Source organism: Elgaria multicarinata, chromosome 6 (genome assembly GCF_023053635.1).
Source record: "Elgaria multicarinata webbii isolate HBS135686 ecotype San Diego chromosome 6, rElgMul1.1.pri, whole genome shotgun sequence".
Lineage (NCBI taxonomy): Eukaryota > Metazoa > Chordata > Lepidosauria > Squamata > Anguidae > Elgaria > Elgaria multicarinata.
In genome coordinates, this window is record NC_086176.1 from 100,626,766 (window position 1) to 100,632,505 (window position 5,740).

At 46.6% G+C, this 5,740-nt stretch overlaps 1 protein-coding gene across 1 annotated transcript in view; it reads right to left on the minus strand.

Annotated features, from left to right (window-relative positions):
• RAI14 (retinoic acid induced 14) overlaps window positions 1-5,740 on the minus strand; it is a 269,841-nt gene that overhangs the window by 50,768 nt on the left and 213,333 nt on the right. The gene's annotated exons all lie outside the window — the stretch shown is intronic.

Sequence of the window (5,740 nt, forward strand, 5' to 3'; positions counted from 1 at the left end):
GTTCGTTAACTGTGTCTGGGGAAAATGTTTAGTCGAAAGTTAAGTGGGGAAAAGTAAGTTTGAGTTGGTTAAGTTATTGCTATTTTAAATAATGTCTACCACTGGTTTCACCTTCCTAATCAACATTGTTACTATGTCATGTACCTTTCTCTCACAGACGTGTCCATTATTTTCACTGCCTTTTTCTTTTTTGTTAGTTGAGGTGTGTGGGGCTTTTCTGTTGTCATCCAACAAAATATATTAAACTATTTCTTGAGCAAAATGTGGAAGTTTTGTTTTTCTGTTAGTAAGGGTACAATCCTCTGCATGTTTAGACAGAAGAAAAAGTCCTACATCCCAGCATGTCCCATGCTGGGAGTTATAGGACTTTTTTCTGTCTAAGCATGCATAGAATTGTGCCCTAAATTATATGGCAAGGAGGCAATGTATGCTTTTTAGCCCATTCACTCACAAGCTTCCTCCTCTTCCTGCAAACCAATCAATACGATCCCACACAACAATTACAGAACTCTTTCGTCATTTCTTGACGATTATACTTGGCCTATCTTTGGTCTTCCTCTAGAGCTGGGGTGGACAACTTGTGGCCCTCTAGTTGTTTTAGCTACAATTCCCATGGTGAGGGCCAAAACATCTGGAGGGCCTCAAGTTGCCCCCCCCCCCCGCCTTTAGAGGATTGTTTTGAATCTGGACTTTGACAATGGCGCAGCCAAGTCATTGTTCTGGAATTACCGTAAAGAAAATGAATGAGGACACAGGAAAGAAAGCAGTGTTGAAGATGTGGAAGACCCTACATCCTCATCCATGTCCAGGATTCAAGGGTGGCATCTTCCTCTTCCCAAACAAAGAGACTGGGTAAAAGTCAGATCCATGAAATAAAAAAAATGGATCCTCACAATTTCATATGATTTTTAAAGGGCTCAACCCCCAAATCACGGTCATATCACAGAGCACATCTGCCTCCATGGACTGAACCATAAAAATCTGGATCCACCACTCATGGGTGCCTTCACAGCATAAAAGCATGGATCCAAGACAGAGATCCTCATGATTTTTAAAAGAAAATACCCCAAATCACCATCACATCACAGAGCATAACTGTTTTCACAGACACAACTATGAAAAGCATGGATTTATCACTCGGTACCGTCAAGGCGCAAAATCCGTAGATCTGAGGTATGGATTCTCATGGTTCTTACAAGCAAAATACCGCAAACTACAATCTAATCACAGGGCACATTTGCCTCCATGGACTGAACCATAAAAATCATGGATCAGGAATTCATAGGTGCTGCTATGGTGTAAAAATATGGATCCGAGGCATGGAATCTCATGATTTTACATGATTTTTAAAGGGAACACCCCCTAAACCATAATCAAATTCCAGATCCCATCTGCCTCCATGGTCTGAACCATGAAAAACACAGCCTTGTCACTTGTTGGCGCAAGCATGGTGGAAACCATAGATCTGAGGCATGGATCCTCATGGATCCTCATCATTTTTATACAGAAAATCCCTCACGTATGCCAGATCCATGATATTTATGGTTCATTCCATGGAGGCAGAAGTGCCATGAAATTTGATGGTGCTTTGGGGGATTTTCCGTGTAAATCATGAGGATCCACGCTTTGGATCCACGTTTTTATGCTGTGCTGGCACCAATAAATAGTAGATCCATGATTTTCATGCTTCCAACTGTGAAAGCATATGGGCGTTGTGATGTAATGGTGTTTTGGGGTATTCTGCTTGTAAAATGCATGAGGATCCATGCCTCGGATCTGTGTTTTTGCACCATGGATCCATTTCCCTCCCCCCATCCAAAGCATCTGGAGGACGCCAGATTAAGGAAGACTGCTATGGTGGTCACTTTCCTGCTGGGAAATGTCTGGCAAGGCTCTTTGGAGCACCACCTGCTAGGCATGAGGCAGGACAGGGCTCTGGGAAGCTCCACCATCTGCTTCCCTGATACACCAGACATTCTGTGGCAGAAAAGTGGCCAGCCTGGCTTTCCAGACAGCAGGCCTGACAGCAGCAGAACAAACACTTCACTCTGAGGGGTCCTTCCTCGTAGTGAGGCATTCTGGGTGAGGTGGCCTTTGAGATTGCCTGTGCTGTGGGACAGCTGACTTATCAGTGCCTTTGGCATCCTGCCCTCCCTTTTGCTCAATCATCAGGGCTCAGGAATTGGACTATGCTTTCTTGGCAATGGTGATGTTTTTTGGGATCAACCTGTACCTGTTGGCACTAGACACAGTTAACTCAGGGAATCCTTCCCCCCCTTAACTTTCTTCTCTCAGCTACATGAGCATTTTGGGGACGGTGTAAAAGCCGGAACGGAACGGAACAGGCCGGAACAGCCCCATTATATTAAAAAAACCATACCAAAAACAGTGGCATGTGTTAGCAACACTTGAGAACAATATTTTAGGACTAAAACCATACCAATATTATATCACTATTAACCCCAAAACTCCCAAAACGACGTCCGGAACAGAATGGGATGGCCGGAACGGCCACTACTGAACAAGCGATATCAACCAAACTCACCAGTCATGCATACCTCCATGGCAGGGACGCAATAAGACACAAAAGTTGCCCCGAAACCACGTTCAGATACCCGTTCCGGGCAAAAACGCATATTGCGCAAAACGGGCCGTAACGGCAGCTTCCCAATGAGGAAAGTCAACCAAACTCACCAGATGCACATAACTATGTGGGACAAATATAGAAAGCTCCAAAAGTTGCCCCCAAACCACGTTCAGATACCCGTTCCGGGCAAAAAAGTGTATTGCGCAAAATGGGCCGTAACGGCAGCTTCCCAATGAGGTAAGTGAACCAAACTCACCAGATGCACTTGACAAGGTGGGGCAAATATAGAAAGCTCCAAAAGTTGCCCCGAAACCACGTTCAGATACCCGTTCCGGGCAAAAACGCGTATTGCGCAAAATGGGCCGTAACGGCAGCTTCCCACTGAAGTAAGTGAACCAAACTCACCAGATTCACATAACTAGGTGGGGCAAATATAGAAAGCTCCAAAAGTTGCCCCGAAACCACGTTCAGATACCCGTTCCGGGCAAAAACGCGTCCCACCTATTAATGTGCGTATGGTGAGTTTGGTTGACTTACCTCATTGGGAAGCTGCCGTTACGGCCCGTTTTGCGCAATACGCATTTTTGCCCGGAACGGGTATCTGAACGTGGTTTTGGGGCAACTTTTGGAGCTTTCTATATTTGTCCCACCTTGTCATGTGCATCTGGTGAGTTTGGCTCACTTATCTCATTGGGAAGCTGCCGTTACGGCCGTTTTTGCACAATACGCGTTTTTGCCCGGAATGGGTATCTGAACGTGGTTTCGGGGCAACTTTTGGAGCTTTCTATATTTGTCCCACCTTGTCATGTGCATCTGGTGAGTTTGGTTGACTTACCTCATTGGGAAGCTGCCGTTACGGCCGTTTTTGCGCAATACGCGTTTTTGCCCGGAACGGGTATCTGAACGTGGTTTTGAGGCAACTTTTGGAGCTTTCTATATTTGTCCCACCTTGTCATGTGCATCTGGTGAGTTTGGTTGACTTACCTCATTGGGAAGCTGCCGTTACGGCCGTTTTTGCGCAATACGCGTTTTTGCCCGGAACGGGTATCTGAATGTGGTTTCGGGGCAACTTTTGGAGCTTTCTATATTTGTCCCACCTTGTCATGTGCATCTGGTGAGTTTGGTTGACTTTCCTCATTGGGAAGCTGCCGTTACGGCCCATTTTGCGCAATACGCGTTTTTGCCCGGAACGGGTATCTGAACGTGGTTTAGGGGCACCTTTTGGAGCTTTCTATATTTGTCTCACCTTGTCATGTGCATCTGGTGAGTTTGGTTCACTTACCTCATTGGGAAGCTGCCGTTACGGCCCGTTTTGCGCAATACGCGTTTTTGCCCGGAACGGGTATCTGAATGTGGTTTCGGGGCAACTTTTGGAGCTTTCTATATTTGCCCCACCTAGTTATGTGAATCTGGTGAGTTTGGTTCACTTACTTCAGTGGGAAGCTGCCGTTACGGCCCATTTTGCGCAATACGCGTTTTTGCCCGGAACGGGTATCTGAATGTGGTTTCGGGGCAACTTTTGGAGCTTTCTATATTTGCCCCACCTAGTTATGTGAATCTGGTGAGTTTGGTTCACTTACTTCAGTGGGAAGCTGCCGTTACGGCCCATTTTGCGCAATACGCGTTTTTGCCCGGAACGGGTATCTGAACGTGGTTTCGGGGCAACTTTTGGAGCTTTCTATATTTGCCCCACCTTGTCAAGTGCGTCTGGTGAGTTTGGTTCACTTACCTCATTGGGAAGCTGCCGTTACGGCCGTTTTTGTGCAATACGCGTTTTTGCCCGGAACGGGTATCTGAACGTGGTTTTGAGGCAACTTTTGGAGTTTTCTTTATTTGTCCCACCTTGTCATGTGCATATGGTGAGTTTGGCTCACTTATCTCATTGGGAAGCTGCCGTTACGGCCGTTTTGCGCAATACGCGTTTTTGCCTGGAACGGGTATCTGAACGTGGTTTTGGGGCAACTTTTGGAGCTTTCTATATTTGCCCCACCTTGTCAAGTGCATCTGGTGAGTTTGGTTCACTTATCTCATTGGGAAGCTGTTGTTACGGCCGTTTTTGCACAATACGCGTTTTTGCCAGGAACGGGTATCTGAACGTGGTTTCGGGGCAACTTTTGGAGCTTTCTATATTTGCCCCACCTTGTCAAGTGCCTCTGGTGAGTTTGGTTCACTTACCTCATTGGGAAGCTGCCGTTATGGCCCATTTTGCGCAATACACGTTTTTGCCCGGAACGGGTATCTGAACGTGGTTTCGGGGCAACTTTTGGAGCTTTCTATTTTTGTCCCACCTAGTTATGTGCATCTGGTGAGTTTGGTTGACTTTCCTCATTGGGAAGCTGCCGTTACGGCCCGTTTTGCGCAATACGTGTTTTTGCCCGGAACGGGTATCTGAACGTGGTTTCGGGGCAACTTTTGTGGCTTATTGCATCCCTGCCATTTAGTTATGCATGACTGTTGAGTTTGGTTGGTATCGCTCGTTCCCTAGTGGCCGTTCCGGCCATCCCATTCTGTTCCGGGCGTCGTTTTGGGAGTTTTGGGGTTAATAGTGATATAATATTGGTATGGTTTTAGTCCTAAAATATTGTTCTCAATTGTTGCTAACACATGCCACTGTTTTTGGTATGGCTTTTTAATATAATGGGGCTGTTCCGGCCTGTTCCGTTCCGTTCCGGCTTTTACACCGTCCCAGCATTTTGTACCAGTAATCTAATATCCAGGTCACATAAAACACACACACATGCAGATGCTATTTCGTCCTCAATATTGTGTTTTTTCCCAAACTACTACTCTTTTATGACTATTTTTTTTCAGAGCTTCCAGTTTCTGTGCCCTACAAATACATGTGTTCCAGTCTAGGAGCATTGCAACTTTTATCAAGTTGCTGGGTCCATTTTGGGGATACAGTTCAGCATCTTGGATAACTCCTTTAGAGTTCTGTCTGGTACTGAAATCCAGAATGGATTCATTGCCCCACGGAAATCGGAGCCACCAGCCTCCACATGCTGGGACTCCAATGGGCAGCTGGTCCAACTGAGGGCCAGGCAGTCGGAGGGTGGGGTGGCAGCAACGCGAAGCTAACGGAGCGGCCTGAGGGGAGGCGGTGACTCCAGCTCGGCCCCCCATTGGTGGCCCGCGTGGGTCTTAAAGTCCACG